We start from the raw sequence: 21,829 nt of genomic DNA, 5'->3' as shown, positions 1-21,829 counted from the left end.
GTGAAGAAGCCAAACCGCTGAGAAGTTATATGGCTTTCCTAAGGTTGCAGAAGGGGGAAGCGGCAGAGCTGAAATATGGAGTCAGGCAGCCTCGCTCTAAAGCCTATATTCTTACTCACTGCCCCATATTGCCTCTAAAATCATGATGCATAAATGCCTGCATGTCCCCAAACAACTGCAAGACTGACTGTCAAATGGCTGGACAGACACAAGCTTTTAATAAAAATTTAGAGGAGAGGACCATGACTCCATGACAGACAGATTCAGGAAAACTTCACGGGAGATGTGAACTTTGATTGGAAGTGACTTTTTAGAATTTATTGGATTTCAGGGAAGGTCTCACAACGGAGGAAACAAAGATGAGTAAATACAAGGCGTGTTGCCTGTAAGATAATATTGGAGGATACGCTGGCAAGATGATGCTGTTAGTCGCTAAGCTGTGTCTGACTCTGCAACCCCATGGACGGCAGCACGGCCAGGCTCTCCTGTGCTTCACTGTCTCCCAGAATTTGCTCAGATTCAAGTCCACTGAGGTGGTGATACTATCTAACCACCTCATCATCCTCTGTGGTCCCCTTCTCCTGTTGCCTTCAGTGTTTCCAATTACCAGGGTTTTTTCCAATGGGTCAGTTCTTAGAATGGGGAGGATTAAATTCCAAAGTCCATAGTTCAAAATATTCTAACTGACCCCCGAAGCCATTGAGAGAAATGGCCAAAGAGAAAGGAATAAAGCAGCGCTTCAGAATAGTAACTGTCAGTAGTTTGTAAAGCAAAACAAAGGATAAAGACACTGGAAGCAGGAAGCTCATGAAAGCACTAAATTTACAGGGGCAGAAGTGATAGGATGCTTGTTTTACTTCTCCCTTCCTTCCTGTAAAAAGACTGTTGAATTTGAAGTTGGAAAATCTGGTCTTAAATTTTACACCTGCCATTCATTACCACTAGGGGCCAAAACTGTAATATTTCCTAGTTTATAAACTGAGATTGTTAAAGGATTACTATTTTACAAGATAAAATCTGTCATGTGAATTTACAGTATGCAGGTGTCCAAGACAAATTTAATTTATTAATTGATGAGACAAACAGTCAAATGTTAAAACTAGCTCAAAGAACCATAAACAAAAGCAGCAAAAAAATGCTAAAATAAACTTAGAAATAGAACAAAAACCTGGATTCTTCGATAGTGGGCAAAGGAAGCCAATTTTACCTCACCAGGGAATAATGTATTTGTACATCTATAGACAAGAATCATTTGCATTGCTATTAGTTATCTACAATTTACAGAGTTGTAGATTAAAGATGGCTCAAAGTTGTAATTAGTTATAATTAAATTAGTAATTAGTTGTAATTAAAGATGGCTCAAAGACCATTATCTGATAATAATCAGATAACCAGGAGGGATGTATTACTTAAGTTTTATTAGTTTTCTACTGAAGAAATTCAGTAATTTTTTTTTTTTCAAACTCTTCCACTGTGTCCATTTGATGACACTTGTATGAGCATTAACTGAGAATACTGGTGATAACTGGACCAGAACAGGAATCCAAAATTCCTAACACATGGAATTAGGTAGTCCTTTCCCTCTCCTCACGACTTAAATAGTACCTAATCATTTTCTCAATATACATGTGAGCTGGGAAATTCATAAAAGAAGTAGAGCTGGTATTCACGAGGTTTAGGTAACTGCAAGCATACCACTTCTGCCGTTAGAGGAAGATGACAGCGAAACGAAGGGCTGACTTGGGGTCTCCTAGGGAGAATCCGGCACAAGAAAAGAAAAGTCAGCAATGGTCCAATAAGCCAAATCTGCAACGGGGTCTTTTGCTTTGAGTCAGAGTGCAATGTTGCAAAAATAATAATAATAATAATAATAATAAACTAACTTGAGCTAAATATTTTTTTAAGCAAATGAACATTCCCTAACTTTCTATCTTTCCAACATTTGCTAGAAAGATATCAGGTGTGGCAGAATCTGCAAGAAGGCAAGAGAAAGATGCAAACTGAAAGAGCAGGACTCAGGGACTCTCAGAGCTGGAGGACCAAGGAGGCGATTGTAAGATCGGTGCTTCTGCAAAGGTATCACCACTGCTACAAGCCACTGGCACAAATTCTGCACCTCGTTATAGTCATCATGGGCTTCCCTGGAGGCTCAGGTGGCAAAGAATCTGCCTGTAATGCAGGAGACCCGGGTTCGATCCCTGGGTCGGGAAGATCCCCTGGAGAAGGCAATGACAATCCACTCTAGTATTCTTGCCTGGAGAATGCCCTGGACAGAGGCACCTAATGGGCTACAGTCCATGGGGTCACAGAGGGTTGGACACAACTGAGAAATGAACACTTTCATAGTCATCATGTTCCTAACGCACTCTTCTCTCCTGATCTCCTGCTCTAGAGTCAGGGTCTCAGACTGCGATATCTGATTGGCTGCGCTTGGGTTACACGCTATGCTTTGGCCCCTGGGGAATTTTCAGGCAGATGGAATATCTCTCCCTTTCACTTTTGTAGTGCAAGGCAAAACACTGCATCGTACCCATATGATGAACTGCACCAATACAAAGAGGGTAACAGATGCCCCTCTGTCAAGTGAAGTGACGTGAAGTCGTTCAGTCGTGTCTAACTCTGCGACCCCATGGACTGCAGGCTCCTCCATCCATGGGATTCTCCAGGCAAGAATACTGGAGTGGGTTGCCATTTCCTTCTCCAGGAGATCCTCCCGACCCAGGGATTGACCTCGGGTCTCCCGCGTTGTAGGCAGACGCTTTACAGTCTGAGCCCCCAGGGAAGTCCACTGTCAGACAACAGAGCAAACGCCCAGAGGGGGTCTCTGCTGGGGATGGAGAGCAGATGAGAGGTGAGCCCATTTCCGATGCTTCTACTCTGTCAGCTCCCACGTGCCTGGAAGAAGGGCCCTATGGGAATCGAGGCGGGTAAAGCCTACGCGGCCAGGGCCAAGCTCTCCTGCGGGACTCCTTCTGAAAAGGCAGAGTACGGTGGGAGAGGCTTCCCTTCACAACCACAGGATGGAACACACAGCCTGGGAACTGCAGGAGGCCAGGCAGCAGCTCGTAAGTGGGCACCAGGGCAGGTGATGCCAGCCGAGAAAAGGCATGGGGAGCCTCCCCGGGAGGCTCCAGCTGGCAAAAGAGGGTTCAAGTTCCCACCGCTGGTGAGGCTCAGGGAGAACATGGTAATAGAAATTACTGGTATTTTCCCTTAAAACATATCATCTCATTAATTCTACCATCACTTCCAGGTATGATGGCTTTCCTCATAATGTTTTACTACACTGAAATGGCCTTCTACACATTTTTTTACCTAACTTTTTAAAGTAACTGGACAATCCCACCTCTTAACAAAGCATTTCCTGACCTAAACCAACCCATACTGCTTTCTTCCTTATCCAAATTAGTAAAGCTCTTACCAGGCAATTTAATACTTAAAATCAAACACTATCTATGACCTTCCCTAATTGTTTCCAACCCATAAGATTTGCCTCTTCAACCAATGCATGGCAGCCCTGTAAAGAAACTGGACTGTCAGACTTTGAAATTCTCTATATCTAAGAGTTGCTCAACAAACAGGGGTTTAACCTTCAAGATAGGTTGGAACAAACTGGTCTGGGTTAAGTCTGTCACACATTGATTATGGGATAAATACTTTATTCAACTGATGATCCTTACTCCCTCATGAATAAAAAAGGGACAAAGATGATGAAGATAAAAATACCACCACCAAGACCTAGCTCAATGTGTTATCGTGAACTGGTAAAAATATAGCAAACTGCTTTCAAACATTAAACTCCTGCATTATAAAAAGACTACTTTCGAATGCATGCTATTAACTACTATTAGCAACAAATAAAAACAATGTCCCTAGCTGAATTTCAAATGCCATAGCAGCTTACAGACAAAGAGATATTTTTGGAAATGGGGTCCATTCTAGTGTGCTTCCAAATATACCATATAGGAAGTCATAATTTTGCTTAAACTTACTCTACTGTCTTTTCCTGTCCCAATATGGCCACAGAAGCCTGGCTCTGCACCCTCCCTATGCAAATTCCACTCTTGACATAGTCTCCCTTCACAGTAACAGCACCTTACATTTATATAGCACTTCACAGTTTTTAAAACACTTTCACACATACTTTCTGATTGGATCTTTGCATACACATATGCATACACACAAACTACAAAAAAAGAGTGTTAATACTTAATAAACTCCTCGAAATGTTTGAAGCTTTAAAGTTAAACCAAAATTTCATTAGTAAAACAGTTCTTTCTTTGAGGAGACTTCTTTTGCAATAGCAAAATTATCTCCACTTTAACACTCAGTACTTAAGACAACAATCAGAAAGCTTTTAGAGCTAATTTTAAAACGTTAAATCTGTACCGCAGATTTAAATGGAATCACTTCTGTATCTACCTATACTTCTATGGTGCCTTATATAGCACTTTAGAGTTTATAGCACTTTTGATACCTATAATCTCACTTGAATTTGCACAGACACAAAGACAAGGTCAAAATCATGGCTTATTTATCCAGCTTTGTATTACTTGCGATACAAAGCACCTGGTCCCTATGAGATACTGAATAAATATTTATTAGATTAAATATGAAGGCAGGGGATAAAGAAAAACAAGGAGGAAAGGAAGAGAATGATACGACTCAAAAGCAAGGAATCCTTCAACTAAAAAAATCAAGAAGCAAAAAACAATTGAAATAAAAAACAAACAAAAAACAAGGGAACATTAATGTCCATGGAAATACAGAAGATAGGTTCTTATTTTTCTCTGTTGCAGAAACTCCACAAATTATGTTAATATTTAATTCTCACAAGTATACTTTGTGTTGAGCACTAAATGACAGGTTTTGTGAGGGGAATTATTAAATATTGGAATTAGGAGATATTCTCTTTACTATTTTTAAAAATGGCACATGTTTGAGAATCTAAAACTTTCAGTCAGATAGGGTATGAAAATCATCCTTGCATGGGATCAGCCTCAGCTTTCAGATTAAAACTCCTTTTCTCATTTGTTGTTGTTCAGTCACTCAGTTGTGTCCGACTCTTTGCGACCCCATGGACTGCAGCACACCAGGCTTCCCCGTCCTTCACCATCTCCCGGATCTGGCTCAAACTCATGTCCATTGAGTTGGTTACTGATGCTTTAAAATGACAGAGTTTGAGTGCCTCTATAAATGCATCTTTCTAAAAGATAACATGGAAACCTTAAATCCTTTATGACAACTGGTGGCAATCTTCTACTTAAAACAGTTTAAAAAAAAAAAAAAAGCAAGGAATAAGGTTTTTGTAATAATATTTGACTGGATGAAAATGCCAGCAAGTTTGAAGACCATTTCTAAATATGCCTACTATAAGTATTTTGAATTGAAAACAAAATAAGAAGTTCTCTCTTTTATGGGAATCAGGCTGAGTGAAAATAAATATAATGGTAACAAATCTAACCACACACTATGAAGTCAACTTCATAGAAAGCTGAAAAATAGTAACTTGGAAAAACATAACTAGTTACTCAAAATGAATGCATCATGCGATTAGAGGCATTCTAGGTCAATAATAAAGGAAATGTGGCTTCCACAAATCAAGACGGAAGAGAGTGGAATAAACACATCACCTCAAACTCCTTTGAAAAGTACAAATGGAAAAAAAGTAAAAAGGACAAATGACAAAGTAAAAGAACACCTGAAATCCAGGACAATTATGGACTTCCTGGAAGATATAGAGCAGATGGAAATACACTAATGTCAAAATCCAGCCAGATTATGATTATCTTAACCAGCAAAGAACTTTAAAAATCCTGGGATAATGGTGTTCTTTGGAGAATGGGATCACAGGCAATTAACAGAAAAATTAGTGTACTGTAAGACCAATGAGAGTAGCTGACTATTTAGGTGAATAACTTTTTTTTTTTGGCCTAGATGAAACTAAAATCGAACAGGAGCACATTCTATCACAGGAGGAACTCTGACATGGACGATTCCAATAGTGGGCACAGGTACTGGAAATAGGAGACAAAATCCTAAGTGAAGCGCATCATGAGACACTTGGGAAAACAAAGCTGGCTGAAGTTCAACATTCTGCCCATTTTCCCCTCTGAACAATAACTAGAGGAAAACTTTCATCTTTAAGGTGTGTATTTACTGCTAAACAAACAAATAAAATTCATTCAGTCTGTGGAAATACACTGAAGCTACTTAGACTGTACAATCTGAGATCTGTAGAGGAAATCCAGTAACCTGAAAAAGAGGCAATAACCTACTCTCCCAAAGAAGAAAAAAAAATGTTGAAAAAAATAAAAATTTTTTTGAATTTTCTGAAAAAATTTGAAAAAAAATTTCAAATTGAAAAAATTTTCACATTTTCAAACTTATTACAAATCTGTAAAGAAACTGCTCAAGCAAAAGACAGGAGAAAGATGAAAAATGAGATTTAATGTTCTCAGAATTAAATAATATCCAAGAGGATAGTGAGAACAAGAAATTTAAATTATAAAATGTGTGTAAATAACTTGTTATTTAAAAAAGGGTAAATACTAAGATGAAAATTAAAAAAAAAATAATAGAAGGCCAAATAGCAGAGTGGACCCTGACAAAAATTGAAGACCCATAAGAAGGAGTAAGAAAATGCTCAAACTATCACACAATTGCACTCATCTCACAGGCTAGTAAAGTAATACTCAAAATTCTCCAAGCCAAGCTTCAACAGTATATGAACCATGAACTTCCAGATGTTCAAGCTGGATTTAGAAAAGGCAGAGGAACCAGAGATCAAATTGCCAACATCCGCTGGATCACCAAAAAAGCAAGAGAGTTCCAGAAAAAGATCTACTTCTGCTTTATTGACTACACTAAAGCCTTTGACTGTGTGGATCACTGCAAACTGTGGAAAATTCTTAAAGAGTTGGGAACACCAGATCAGCTGACCTGCCTCTTGAGAAATCTGTATGCAGGTCAGGAAGCAACAGTTAGAACTGGACATGGAACAACAGACTGGTTCCAAATAGGAAAATGAGTACGTCAAGGCTGTATATTGTCACCCTGCTTATTTAACTTATTTGCAGAGTACATGATGAGAAATGCTGGGCTGGAGGAAGCACAAGCTGGAATCAAGATTGCTGGAAGAAATATCAATAACCTCAGATATCCAGATGACACCAGCCTTATGGCAGAAAGCGAAGAAGAACTATAGAGCCTCTTAATGAGGGTGAAAGAGGAGAATGAAAAAGCTGGCTTAAAACTCGGCATTCAAAAAACTAAGATGATGGAATCCGGTCCTATCACTTCATGGCAAATAGATGGGGGAAAAGCAGAAACAGTGACAGGTTTTATTTTCTTGGGCTCCCAAATCACTGCAGATGGTGACTGCAGCCATGAAATTAAAAGAAGTTTACTCCTTGGAAGAAAAGTTATGACCAACTGAGACAGCATATTAAAAAGCAGGGGCATTACTCTATCAACAAAGGTCCATCTAGTCAAGGTAACGGTTTTTCCAGTAGTTATGTACGGATGTGAGAGCTGGACTATAAAGAAAGCTGAGAGCCGAAGAATTGATCCTTTTGAACTGTGGTGTTGAATACTCTTGAGAGTCCCTGGACTGTAAGGTGATCCAATCAGTCTGTCCTAAAGGAAATCAGTCCTGAATATTCATTGGAAGGACTGATGCTGAAGCTGAAACTCCAATACTTCAGCCACGTGATTGGAAGAAGTGACTCATTGGAAGTGACCCTGATGTTGGGAAAGATTGAAGGTGGGAGGAGAAGGGGACGACAGAGGATGAGATGGTTGGATGGCATCACCGACTCAGTGGACATGAGTTTGAGTAAACTCCAGGAGTTGGTGATGGACAGGGAGGCCTGGCCTGCTGCAGTCCATGGGGTGAAAAGAGTCGGACACGCCTGAGCGACTGAAGTGAACTGAAGAGTAAGCCTGGGGAGCTGTCTGCTGAATGCCGTGGACAAGAGTTGGATAACATGAGAAAAAAGTTACAAGACATAATGATTAGCTATAGTCTTTTAACATTAAGCCAACAGAACTCAGAAAGGTGTACCAGAGGAGAAAAATAACCAAGAAAAAACAAGTTACTTATGTCAACTCCATAAAATAAAATTGACATATGGAACTAGTGAGACTGGGGGACTGTCAACATGGTGGAGGAGCCTTTCTTCTCAACAAATACATCAAAAACACAGCATCTGCACGCAGGACGACTCCTAGGGAACACCTGAACGCTGGCAGAAGACCCCAGACTTCCCAAAAGGTCAGCCAATTTCTTCAGCATGCTGCTGCTGCTGCGAGTCGCTTCAGCCGTGTCCGACTCTCTACGACCCCAGAGACGGCAGGCCCACCAGGCTCCCCCGTCCCCGGGGTTCTCCAGGCAAGAGGACTGGAGTGGGCTGCCATTTCCTTCTCCGTCTTCAGCATGAGGTAGGGCAAAAGATAAAGATTTAAAAAGAGGGACAAACGATTTTAGGATGGGGACCCGCCCCCTGGGGAGGGACTCATGAGGGAGAAGTCTCCACACACTTGAAAGCCCCTCACAGCAGGGGACCAGGGGGGGGGCCGGAAGGGCCACGAGCCTCGGGGGAGAGCGAGCGACAGGAGCTCAGGGAGCGAAACGGAGCGAAGTCACCACAGAGACGCTGCTGAACGGCGCCTCCCAGCGGAGAGGCGGCCGGCGCACCCGCGCGGTGAGGGGCCTCGCGTGGCGGCTCAGGCTTCCGGGGTTGGGCCCCGGGGAGAGACGCGGGTTGGCCGCAGTGAGGACACTCCGAGGGGGCTCGCAGGACGACTGAAGGAGCCCGGGAACAGCCCCGGCCGGCCAGAGGGGCGGGCGGCCCCCACCACAGGACCGCCTTCGCGAGGGCCCCGGGGGCTGTCACTCCGGCGGTGGACGAGCCCAGCTGACTCGAGTCACAGAGGCCGACACAGCCCGACCGTCGTGCGCCGTGGCAGAGCGGGGAACGCGGGCCGCTTGACCACCGTCAGGGCAGGATCTCTGCGGGGCCGGCGTCAGAGGACCGGGGACGCCGAGGTCCCGACGGCGGCTGCCCCCAGCTCTGAGTGGGCCCCGGTGGCTGCCCGCCCCTTCCCGCAAGCCTGTGAGCCTGGCTCTGCCTAGAGACCCACGACCCGAGGCCAACACCCCCGGGGACGCGCCCGACGCACCTCAGACTGAGCGGCTTCCCGCGCCGCGGCGGGCCCTCCCCAGGCCGCCCAGCTGTGTCTGCTGTGCTGTCCTCAGAGCGCCGGCGGCTGCGTGAGCCGCAGAGAGCAAGGGACCGCACGCCTGCGGCCGCAGGTGCGGTGCACTGAACTAAACCCTCACAATCTGCCTGAGGCTGTGGACTTCGGAGCAAGCGCACAAGCTGGAGGGAGGCCCGATCTAAGTCTGAGCTGCCCCCACACCACCCACAGCAGGTCCAGTTCAGTCCAGTCGCTCAGTCGTGTCTGACTCTCTGCAATCCCATGGACGCCAGGCCTCCCTGTCCATCACCAACTCCCAGAGTCCACCCAAACTCATGTCCATCAAGTCGGTGATGCCATCCAACCATCTCATCCTCTGTCATCCACTTCTCCTGCCCTCAGTCTTTCCCAGCATCGGGGTCTTTTCAAATGAGTCAGTTCTTCACATCAAGCGGCCAAAGTATTGGAGTTTCAGCTTCAGCATCAGTCCTTCCAATGAATATTCAGGACTGATATCCTTTGTTGGACTGTGATTGAAGTCTCCTTTATGTAGGCTAGAAGGTCATAGTTCCGATTAATTGTGGGGTCTATCCCCAGTGGGTGGGATTGGACCAGTACCTTGTGAAGGTTTCCTGGTTTCCAGGCACAGAACCAGTACCTATGTTCTGTTGGATGGATCTGGGTCTTGTCTCTCTGAAGGGCAGTGTCAGAGATTGATCGTTTGGATCTCCTTGCAGTCCAAGGGACTCTCGAGAGTTTTCTCCAACACCACGGTTCAAAAGCATCAATTCTTTGGTGCTCAGCCATCTTTATGGTCCAACTCTCACATCCATAGGAGACTACTGGAAAAACCATAGTTTTGACTATATGGACCTTTGTCAGCAAAGTAATGTCTCTGCTTTTTAATATGCTGTCTAGGTTTGTCACGTTTTTTTTTTTTTTTCCTTTTCTTTTTTCTTTTCATATTATTCTAATATGCTTTCTTTATTATTCCTTTAATTTTTACTTTTATACCATACTTTTCCCCATTTAAAAACATCTGATTTTTAAACAAATTCATTTTCTTTATTTTTTCCCTATTTTTACTTTACTTTTTAGTTATAATGCAATTTTTTTCCATGTTTTTTACTTTGTGTTTTTGCTAGTCTAGTTTTTAGTATTCATTTTCACTAATGGATTTTATTGGCTTGATAGTTCTTGTTTGACTCATATTTTTATCCTTCTTTCCCCCTCTTCTTTTCTCTTTGTGTGTGAGTTACTTGAGTGTTCTTGGCTGTTCAGTGTTCCTTTCACCATTAGTTGCCGGGTTTTTCCTTCTGTGCTGTGTGGCCTGTGAAAACTTGATGCTATGGTAAGACGTAGGGCCTGAACCTCCAAAGTGGGAGACCCGAGTCCAGGACTTCGGGCCACCAGAGAACTTCTGACCCCAGGAAATATTAATCGACAAGACCTCTCCCAATGCTTCCATCTCAACACAGAGACAAAGACCAGCAAGCTCCAGTGCTGGATGCATGCCAAACATTCAGCAAAATAGGAACACAAAACTGCCCCCAAAATAGACAAACTGCCCAAGGCCATACCAAACCTATAGGTACCCCAAAACACACTATTGGACATGACACTGCCCTTCAGAGAGACAAGACCCAGATCCATCCACCAGAATACAGGCACAAGTCCCCCCAAAACCAAGAAACCTTCACAAGGCACTGGTCCAGTCCCATCCACTGGGGAGAGACTCCACAATTGAGAGGAACTATGACTTTCTAGCCTACATAAAGGAGACTTCAAACACAGTAAATTAAACAAAATGAAAAGACAGAGAAACATGCAGATGAAGGAACATGGTAAAACCTCACAAGACCAAACAAATGAAGAGGAAATAGGCACTATACCTGAAAAAGAATTCAGAGTAACAATAGTGAAGATGATCCAAAATCTTGGAAATAAAATGGAGGCACAGATATATAGAACAGATGCACAGATAAAGAAGATATGAAAAAATGTCTAACAAGGGGCTTAGAAAAAATACAGAATAGAAAATACACAATGACACAACATAATAATTGAGATTAAAAATACACTATAGGCAACCAATAGCAGAATACTTGAGGCAGAAGAATGGATAAATGAGCTGGAAGATAGAATGGTGGAAATAACTGAAGCAGAGAAGAAATAAAGAAAAAAATGTAAAAGAATGAGAACAGTCTCAGAGACTTCTTGGACAACATTAAACACACCAACATCTGAATTATAGGGATCCCAGAAGAAAAAGAGAAAAAGAAAGGGTGTAAGAAAATATTTGAGGAGATTGTACTCAAAAACTTCCCTAACATGGGAAAGGAAATAGCCATCTAAGTCCAGGAAGATCAGAGAGTCCCAAACAGGATAAACCCAAAGAGAAACATGTCAAGACACATATACATCAAACTAACAAAAATTAAACACAAAGAAGAAATATTAAAAGCAGCAAGAAAAAAGTAACTACATACAAGGGGGTCCCCATAAGGATGATCTTTCAAGCTGATCTTTGAACAGCTGATCTTTCAACAGAAAAGCTGCAGACCAAAAGGCAGTGACAGGATGTATTTAAAGTGATGAGGAAAAAAAAAAAAAAAAACTACAACCAAGATTACTCTTCCCAGCAAGGATCCCATTCATATTTGAAGGAGAAATCAGAAGCTTTACAGATAAACAAAAGTTAAGAGAATTAAGCACTACCAAACCAGCTCTTCACCAAATGTTAAAGAAATTTTTTTAGACAGGAAACACAAGAGGAAGAAAATGCCTACAAAAAAAAAAAAAAAACCCAAAACAATAAAGTAAATGGTAATAGGATTATACATATCACTAATTACCTTAAATATAAATAGAATAAATGATCCAATCAAAAGACATAGATTGGTTGAATGGATACAAAATCAAGACCCCCTATATACTGCTGTCTACAAGAGTCCCACTTCGAACCTAGGGACATATACAGATTGAAAGTAAGGGGTTAGAAAAAAGAAATTCCAAGCAAATTGAAATAGAAAAAGCAGGAGTAGCAATACTCATCTCAAGATAAAATAGGTTTTAAAATGAAGGCCATTACAAGAGACAAGGAAGGATACTATGTGATGATCAAGGGATCGATCCAAGAAGACGTAACAGTTATATATGCACCCAACATACGAGCACCTCAATACATTAGGCAAATGCTAACACCTACTAAAGGGGAAATTGACAGTGACACAATAATAGTGGGGGACTTTAACACTCCACTCATACCAATGAACAGATCATCCAGATAGAAAATTAATAAAGAAACACAGAAATAGGATCATAAGGGACTACTCCAAGCAACTATATGCCAATAAAATGGACAACCTGAAAGAAATGGACAAATTCTTAGAAATGTATAACTGTCCAAAACTGAACCAGGAAGAAATAGAAAATATGAACAGATCAATCGGAAATCAAAACTATAATCAAAAATCTTCCATAAAACAAAGACCAGGGCCAGATGGCTTCACTAGCAAATTCTGCCAAAAATTTAGAAAAAATCTAACACCTATCCTGCTCAAACTCCTCCAGAAAAATGCAGAGAAAGGAAAACTCCCAAACTCATTCCACAATGCCATCACCCTGCTACCAAAACCAGACAAAGATACCAAAAAAAAAAATGAGAACTGCAGGCCAATATCACTGATGAACATAGATGCAAAAATCTTCAACAAAATTCTAGCAAACAGAATCCAACACCACCTGAAATGATCATACATAATGATCAAGCAGGCTTTATCCCAGGGATGCAAGAATTCTTCAACACACACAAATCAATCAATGTGATATGCCATATAAACAAATGGAAAGATAAAAACAATATGATCACCTCAGTGGATGCAGAGAAAGCTTCTGACAAAATTCAACACGACTTGTGATTAAACACTCTCTAGAAAGCAGGCACAGAAGGAGAATGTGTGCGTTGTTCAGTGTGTCTGACTCTCTATGATCAGATGGACTGTTATCCTCCAGGCTACTCTGTCCATGGAAGTCTCCAGCAAGAAGAGTGGGGTGGGTAGCCACTCCCTTCTCCAGGGCTTCTTCCCAAACAAGGGATCAAACCTGGGTCTCCTGCATTGGAGGCAGATTCCTTACGGTGTGAGCCACACATATGCAACATGCTAAAGGCCATAAATGACAAACCCACAGTAAAAATTATTAGCAATGATGGAAAACTGAAAGCATGTCCTCGAGGATCAGGAGCAAGACAAGGGTGCTCACTCTCACCACTGTTATTCAGCATAATTTCGATTCTGTTGAATAACCAAATAGCCACAGCAATCAGAGGAGAAAAAGAAATGAAAGGAATCTAGAGTAGAAAAAAAGAAGTAAAACTCTCACTGTTTGCAGATGACATAATACTATATATAGAAAACCTTAAAGAGGCCACCAGAAAATTATTAGAGATAAGCAATGAATATAGTACAGTTGCTGAATATAAAATTAACAACACAGAAATTCCTTGCAATTCTATACACTAACAATGAAAATCAGGATGAGAAATTAAGGAAGCAATCACATTCACCACCGCAACAAAAAGAATACAATAGTAATAGTAAACCTACCTAAAGAGACAAAAGATCTGTACGCAGAAAATTATAAGTCACTGATGAAAGAAATAAAAAAATGATAGAAACAGATGGAGAGATATAACATGTTCTTGGATTGGAAGAATCAATATTGTGAAAGTGACTCTACTACCCAAAGCAATCTACAGATTCAATACAATCCCTATCAAACTGCCAGGGGTATTTTTCACAGAACTAGAACAAAAAAAAAAATTTCACAATTTGTAAGGAGACAGAAAAGATTCTGAAAAGCCAACGCGATCTTGAGAAAGAAAAGCAGAACTGGAGGAATCAACCTTCCTGACTTCAGACTATGCTACAAAGCTACAGTCATCAAGACAGTATGGTACTGGCACAAAAACAGAAATATAGACCAATGGAACAAGATTGAAAGCCCAGAGATAAACCCATACAATTATGGGCACCTTATCTTAGACAAAGGAGGCAGGAATATAGGAGAAAATGGAGAAAAGCTAGCCTCTTCAGTAAGCAGTGTTGGGAAAACAGGACAGCTAGAAGTAAAAGAATGAAACTAGAACAGTTCTTAACACCATACACAAAAATAAAATCAAAATGAATTACAGATTTAATGTAAGACCATAAACTATAAAGCTCATAGAGTAAAACATAGACAGTACACTCTCTGACATAAATTACGACAAGATCCTCTTTGACCCACCTCCTACAGTAACGGAAATAAAAACTAAAATAAACAAATGGGACCTAATTAAACTTAGACACTTTTGTACAGCAAAGGAAACAATAAACAAGATTAAAAGACCACTCTCAAAATGGGAGAAAATAATTTCAAATGGAACAACTGACAAACAATTAATTTCCAAAATATATAAGCAGCTCATATGGCTCAGTATCAGAAAAACAAACAGCCCAACCTGAACAGACATTTCTCCAAAGAAGACATACAGATAGCCAATAAACACATGAAAAGATGCTTAGCATCACTCATTATTAGAGAAATGCAAATCAAAACTACAGTGAGGTATCACCTCGCACCAGTCAGAATGGCCATCATCAAAAAATCTCCAAAAATAAATGATAGAATGTGGAGAAAAGGGAATCCTCTGGCACTGCTGGTGGTATACAGCCACTATGTGGAACAGCATGGAGATTCCTTAAAAAACTAAGATTAAAACTATCATATGACCCAGAAATTCCACTACTGCACATATATCCTAAGAAAACCACAATTCAAAAAGACACACGTACCCCAATGTTCACTGAAGCTCCATTTACAATAGCTAGGACATGGAAGCAATCTAGATGTCTATCATCAGATGAATGGATAAAGAAGTTGTGGTACTTACATACAATGAAACATTATTCAGCCATAAACAGAATGAATTTGAGCCAGTTTTAGTGAGGTGGATGATTCTAGAACCTGTTATACACAGTGAAGTTAGTCAGAAAGAGAAAAATAAATATGGTATATTAACGCATATATAGGGAATCTATAAAAACGGTATTGACAAACCTATTGCAGGGAAGCTATGGAGATGCAGATATAGAAAATGACTTGTAGATACAATGGGGAAAGGAGAAAGTGGGATGAATGGAGAAAGTAGCATCAACATATACACACTACCATGTGTAAAACAGATATCTGGTGAGCAGTTGCTATGTAACACAGGGATCCCAGCCTGGCATCTCTGATGAACCTAGAAGGGTAAGGTGGCGGCAGCGGGGGGAGGCTCCGGAGGGAGGTGACATGTGTATACTTAGGCTGAGTTGCATTGTTGTGCGGGGAAACCAACACAACATCGTAAAGCAATCCCTCCGATTAAAGAATAAAAACAAAAGCAAAGAGACGACTTTGGAACTCCTTGTGGTCCTGTGGCTAAGAGTCCATGCTCCCAATACAGGGGCCTGGCTTCAGCCCCCAGTCAGGGAACTAGATCCCACATATTGCGACTAAGAGTTCAGCTGCCAAAACTAAGACCCTGCATGGGGCAATGAAGATCCCGTGTGCCATAACAAAAACCCAGAGCAGCCAAATAAGCAAGTATCTAAATAAAAAAATAAAGATACTACATTATGTCCAAGATGGCAGAGTAGGAAGACCCGAAGCTCACCTTCTCCCACAGGCACACCTAAATCGCAACTATCTACAGAGCAACTACTGATGATAAAAGCCAGATTCTAGCAGAAGAGCTCTTCTGTGACTAAAGACATGAAGCGGAAACCACAATGAGACAGAGACGAGGGCAGGCCCGAGGTGCAGCCGGACTCACGCTCCGCCGCGGGTGGGGGACCCACAAGTGGGAAGGCGGTCCCCGCTGCAGAGGCTCTTCCTGAGGGGTGAGGGGCCCGAGCCCCTGAGCGGGCTCCGAGCCGGGGGGTCTCGCTCTGGGAATATAAGCCCCCAGAGGATTTGGTGTTGAAGGCCAGTACACTCACAAGACCCAGTGGGCTAAGGAAAAGCGACTCCATTCATTAAAAGCACACAAAATCTCACACCCTCTGGGATCCAGGGAAGAAGCAGCAAATTGAAAGGAGCCTGGGCCATAGCCACCTGCCGATCCCGAAGAGGCAGGAGGTAAGTGGAGCTCACTCTGAGGACAGAGACTCTCGAGGCAGTCATTTCAGGGGGTTGCAATGCACACGGACCCTGGTGCTGACAAGGGCCATTCTGGAGTTCTCCCTTCAGCTTATCGACACCTGAACCCAGAGCAGCCCACTGGCCATCTGGCACAAACACTGCAAGCTCAGGCCAAGCAGCTATCTGGATGTGGACACAGCCTGAGCCACTAGTCAGCCAGCAGTCTTAAGAGCCCCTGTGCCCACAGTTGTCCAGGACCCTGTCTGTCCTGTCTATCAGAGGGCCCAGGACCTCGCCCTGCAGGCCAGCACACCAACGCTACGACCTCCAGAGCCCTGCAGCCTGAGACTTTGGCCCCTGACCCTGCTCACTGGTAGGCAGACACCAGGCCAAAGACTACCACATAACTGCAGCCTCTCATTCCAGGATCCAGCGTGCCTACCAACTCCTGGTCGCCATGCCCACCCACCGGTAATCCAGCACCAGCTCCAAGACATTCTGGATTCCTCATCCAGATCAAGGATCTGCCCTGGGATCAAGCCCAACTCACCAGCAGGCCAGCACCACTCTGAGGAATCCCAGGCCAAGCCTCCAGCCATGTCAGTAGCTGGCCTCACCCACCAGTAGGCCAGCAATACATCTGGGACCTCTAACCCACAACTACCCACTCCACAAGCCACCTCCACCCCAATGGGCCAGCACTACCCCCAAGCCCCCCAGGGTCATGCAGCCAGCAGCCTTGAGACCCAGTCCCACAAACAGTGGCCAGCAGCCTCTGCATAAGTAGGGCTAGGCAACCAGCTGGACTGGGGACCAGTCATGCCCACCAGACCACTGACACTTGTCAGGCAGCTACAGCAGAAGGCCCCATGCAGCCCACACATACAGCAAACCTAGAAGATCTCTAGGAGTGTGAAGACCAGAGGAGTGTGCACTGCTGGAATATATAGGATGTCTCCTGCACATGGCCACTTCTCCAGGGTTGAGATACATAGAAATAGAAACAGCAGATTGGGCAAACTGAGGTGACAGAGGAATGTGTTCCAAATGAAAACATAAGATAAACTCCCAGAGGAAGAACTAAGTGAAGTAGAGATAAGGAATCTACCCAATAAAGAATTCAAGTTAATGATCATAAGTATGTTCAAAGAATTTAGGAAATGATTAGATGAACAGAGTAAGAAGTTAGATATTTTTAACACAGTGAGAAAATATAAAGAAAAAACAGAGAAGAAGAACATAATAACTAAAGTGAAAAATACACTAGAAGGAATCAACAGTATACTAAATGATACAGAGGAACAGATTTACAAACCTGAAGACAGAATAGTGGAAATCACTGAAGCTGAAAAAAAAAAGAAAAAGAAATAAAAATAAGTGGACAGTTAAGTCACTTTACAACAACATCAAGTGCACAGACATTCGCATTAAAGGTGTCCCAGACAGAAAAGAAAGAGAGAAAGGGGCAGAGAACATATTTGAAGACCTAATAGTCAAAAACTTCTTTCACCAGAGATAGGAAACAGAGAGGAAATACAGAAGATCCCAAACATGATCAACTCAAATAGCTCTACACCAAGACAGACTGTAATTAAAATGGGAAATTTTTTTAAAAAAGGTGAAAGGAAAAAGCATCAGGTAAGGAAATTCCCATAAAGCTATCACCTGGCTTTTCAATAGAAACTGGAGGCCAGAAGGTGGTGATACAATATATTAAAGTGATGAAAGGGGGAAACCTGCAACCAAGAACACTCTACTCAACAAAGCTTCCATATAGGTTTGATGGGGAGGTCAAAATTTTACAGAAAAAGGAAACCTGAAGGGGCCCAGAACCACCAACCAGCTTTAAAAGAAATGTTTTGGACTTTTCCAAGTGAAAAAGAAAAGGCCACAACTAGAAACATAAAAGGAAAAATCTCATCAGTAAAGGCAAATATACAGTTAAATAAGTAAATCAACCAGGTATAAAGCTAGTAGGAAGGTTAAAAGATAAAGGTGGTACAATCATCTAAATTCAAAATGAAGAGATAAGGGATACACAAAACAAAAAGATGTAAAATATGATGTCAAAAATGGTAAATGAGGGGATGGGGAATGAAAATGCAAGATTGTGAAAAGCTGTTTGAACTTAAGAGATCAGTCACTTATAATAATCACATATATAGAGAGAGGTTGCTATGTGCAGTGTGGGGAACACAGTAAATAATTAGGTAAATCTTTGTATGGTGCCATATGGTAACTAGTCTTATTGTGGGGATCATCTTTACATGAACAGAAATATCAAATCACTATGTTGAGCAACAGGAACTAACACAGTGTTGTAGGTCAATTATACTTCAGAAACAAACTCATAGAAAAAAGAGACCAGATTTGTGGTTACCAAAGACCAGGGGTGGTGGAAGAAGGAAATGGATGAAGGTGGTAAGAAGTTACAAATCAGGAAGCACCAGGGATGTACCAGACTCCATGATAAATATAATTAACATTGCTGTATACTATATATGAACATTGTTAGAAAATCCTGAGTTCTCCTCACAAAAAAGAAAAATGTTTTTTATTTCTTTAATTTTGTATCTGTATGTATGTATGATATATACATATATTTCCAAAATCACTGCAGATGGTGACTGCAGCCATTAAATTAAAAAGATGCTTGCTGCTTGGAAGAAAATTTATGACCAACCTAGACAGCATATTTAAAAGCAGAGACATTACTTTGCCAACAAAGGTCCATCTAGTCAAAGCTATGGTTTTTCCAGTAGTCATGTATGGATGTGACAGTTGGACTGTGAAGAAAGCTGAGTGCCGAAAAATTGATGCTTTTGAACTGTGGTGTTGGACTCTCTTGAGAGTCCCTTGGACTGCAAGGAGATCCAACCAGTCCAACCTAGAAGAGATCAGTCCTGAATGTTCATTGGAAGGACTGATGCTGAAGCTGAAACTCCAATACTTCGGCAACCTGATGCAAAGAGCTGACTGATTGGAAAAGACCCTGATGCTGGGAAAGATTAAAGGTGGGAGGAGAAGGGGACGACAGAGGATAAGATGGTTGGATGGCATCACTGACTCAATGGACATGAGTCTGAGTAAACTCCAGGAGTTGGTGATGGACAGGGAGGCCTGGCATGCTGCAGTCCATGGGGTCGCAAAGAGTAGGACACAACTGAGCGACTGAACTGAACCAAACTGAACTGATGTATATATGTGTTAGTTGCTCAGTCATGTTGGACTCTTTGTGACCCCGTGGACTGTAGCCCGCCAGGCTCTTTAGTACATGGAATTCTCCAGGAAAGAATACTTAAGTAGGTTGCCATTCCCTTCTCTGGTGTATCTTCCTGACCCAGAGATCAAACCTGGGTCTCCCACAATGCAAGTAGATTCTTTACCATCTGAGCCACCAGGGGAGTTCTGTATCTATATCTGTATGAGATGATGAATACTCCGTAACTTATTGTGGTCATCACTTCATGATGTATGTAAATCAAATAATTATGCTATACACCTTAAGCTTATAGAGTGCTGTATGTCAGTGATACCTGAATAGAACTGGAGTAATAAATAGACTAAATTTGCCCATTAGTTAAAGCTATAATATGATAAGAAAATACTATGCTATTGAACCATACATGTGAAAGAGTTTCAATTCAGTTACTAGTCAGACACATCAAAATCATAATGACATATCACTTTTTGTTCATAATATTCAGCAGGGTGGTAAAATACAAATGCAAGCTTATGGGAAAATGGACATGCTCACACAATTTCAGTGGGAACTTAGTAGGCTGAGCAAGAAAATTGTAGAGGGTATTACAAAACGAACCCATTTACATTATATACATAAATGCAAATGCAAAGCAAAGACACGTAAGGCTGTACACTGAAGACTCTGCATATGGGGAACAGGTTTACCAAACAAGCGTGTGTGTGCGTCAGCAGTCAGGAGTCAAGGAGGACTCTATTTCTCATCCTGTGTTTGTGCTGTTTGAATTGTGTATTCATGTTTCAATTTTGTAACTTTAACATATGAGACAGTTTGTTACTATGCATTTTGCAAAGATAACAGTTTCCTTGAAAGTTTTAAGATATGATCATAGCAATCCCTCAAAGGAGTCCACAGGGTTAATGAAAGTATTTCTATAAAATTATGGACAAACTACTGAAAACCACTTATTAATTAAATTAAAAAACATTATATATATTTATATACATGGTATATTTTTATTTTTTCATAAAAACAAAACTCAAAGAACGTATTTGAAATAAAGCCATGCAAGTTTGTAGAAGCCACTCTACCTTCATGAAAGTGAGTTTGACGGGGGGAGGGCATGAAAGTATGGTAGCATTTGAGTGCCCCGTCCTAAACTCTACAGTCAATTAATATTGGGAGAGCCGTAGTGTGGCCACAGTGTTATTTCCACGTGTTACTTTAAGAGAATAGTTAATCTCCAACAGCATCCTATTTCCTTCCCCACTACAGCATCCGGCAGCTTGTCCATGCTGTTAATATTTTTTTGCCTATAAATAAATTGGACACATCTTATCCCCCACAGAGTTATTCTGGGAAAAAGGAATGCCTTCAGAGAAGCCAGTTTTATACACTTTATTCCTTTAACCTCATCAGAGGTCAAATTAACATCACCTGGGTTGTTTACACTTTTAAAAACACTTATGCTAGGATTAAAAAAAAATACCTTTGATCTACTGAAAACAAACAGCCAGGAGTAGCCAGGGGAGACTTCATGAAGCTTCCATTCAGCTTTGGCTCTTGGTAAGATGAGAGAGGGAGACAGAGAGAGAGACACAGGAAGAGTCACAGAGACAGAGAATGAACATGGACGAGAGTCAATTCACAACTTCTATGAAGGAACCACGGAACTTCTAACTAGGCAGGAGTGCCAGAACCTAAAAGAATTTAGAATCCAATGATGAGGACATACAATCATAACACGGAAGAGCAAATCTGACTCCATACTGGATTTGCTTCATTTACTTTGGTCTTTTTACTCTATTACTTTTGCTGCTTGTGAACAATGTTGCCTATAGCCTGAAATACACAGGCTCTGTCAGTCAGTTCAGTCGCTCAGTCGTGTCCGACACTGCGATCCCAGGGACTGCAGCACCCCAGGCCTCCCTGTCCATCACCAACTCCCGGAGTCCACCCAAACCCATGTCCATCGAGTCGGTGATGCCATCCAACCATCTCATCCTCTGTCATCCCCTTCTCCTCCTGCCCTCAATCTTTCCCAGCATCAGGGTCTTTTCAAATGAGTCAGTTCTTCACATCAGGAGGCCGAAGTGTTGGAGTTTCAGCTTCAACATCAGTCCTTCCAATGAACACCCAGGACTGATCCCCTTTAGGATGGACTGGCTGGATCTCCTTGCAGTCCAAGGATTCTCAAGAGTCTTCTTCAACACCACAGTTCAAAAGCATCAATTCTTCAGAGTTCAGCTTTCTTTATAG

The 21,829-nt window shown here is 41.8% G+C and overlaps 1 protein-coding gene across 2 annotated transcripts in view; it reads right to left on the bottom strand.

Annotated features, from left to right (window-relative positions):
* Positions 1 to 21,829, bottom strand: part of KCNH8 (potassium voltage-gated channel subfamily H member 8) — a 444,848-nt gene that overhangs the window by 370,921 nt on the left and 52,098 nt on the right. The window lies entirely within an intron of this gene.

This window comes from Odocoileus virginianus, chromosome 4, assembly GCF_023699985.2.
Source record: "Odocoileus virginianus isolate 20LAN1187 ecotype Illinois chromosome 4, Ovbor_1.2, whole genome shotgun sequence".
Lineage (NCBI taxonomy): Eukaryota > Metazoa > Chordata > Mammalia > Artiodactyla > Cervidae > Odocoileus > Odocoileus virginianus.
This window is presented reverse-complemented; position numbering and strand designations above follow the sequence as displayed.